Source organism: Melospiza georgiana, chromosome 7 (genome assembly GCF_028018845.1).
Source record: "Melospiza georgiana isolate bMelGeo1 chromosome 7, bMelGeo1.pri, whole genome shotgun sequence".
Taxonomy (NCBI): domain Eukaryota; kingdom Metazoa; phylum Chordata; class Aves; order Passeriformes; family Passerellidae; genus Melospiza; species Melospiza georgiana.
Genome location: NC_080436.1, coordinates 19,364,302 through 19,365,216, shown reverse-complemented (window position 1 = coordinate 19,365,216; position 915 = coordinate 19,364,302).

The following is a 915-nucleotide window of genomic DNA, read 5'->3' as shown; positions in this document are numbered from 1 at the left end:
TGAAAATATTGTCTAAATGATAGCCAAAGAAAAGTTATGGTTCAGATTGACTTTCAAATCCATTTATTTTCAAATCTATTTTATAATACATTGTGGATATATTATATTCAAAAGAAAACAGGTAAGTAAAGCATTGTCCTGGTGGGTTTATCCAAGCTGCTATTTGAATTACATCCAGGGGAAAAAAAAGGGTAACAATAGTGCTGTTTCCAAAATATAGGTACTTCTTGGGTTGATGAGTTCACTTATAAATCAGGCCCTTCTGAAATCATTACCTTTCTGCCATGCTGTATATTTACATCTACTGACTTAAATATTCTAAATATAGTAAGCAAGCCATTATGACCTTCTCCTAATTGAAGGAGACAGCCCAGAGTGCGTGCTACAGTACATCTATATCTGGGGGAGAGAGGGAGTGTGCACACAGACAGCACAGTGGGTAATGAGATCTCCTCTGCTATTACAAGCAACCTATGGCTCTGGGGCGCCCGGCTCTCGGGGCTCCTTACGGAATTCAAGCCCGGCTCAGCTGGGTTTTCCATCAGTCTTTATCTGAGAGCTGACCTGTTATGTCCCCATGGCTGGTGCCATTTCCTTCCCCAGCCTTAACTAGCTCAGAGCAAAGGGACTGCATCACCCCTCCCAGCCTTTAGCCCTGGCCAAGACGAAAAAGCTCATTTGGTCTGGCTCAGCTATGATCCAGTTTATGGCCATTCCTTTGTTCCCAGTGTTCAAGTGAAGAGGGTTAATTACTTCCCTTTGTTACAATTAACGATGCTAAACGCCAGGGAAAGGGCAGAGCTGAAGAGCATGAATTACAGTTCCAAGCAACATTCTGGCATTAAAAAAGGCACTCTTCTGGCAAGACAAAAAAATTGAAATTTCCCACATAAAAAAGTCTTATTGATTTGGAAC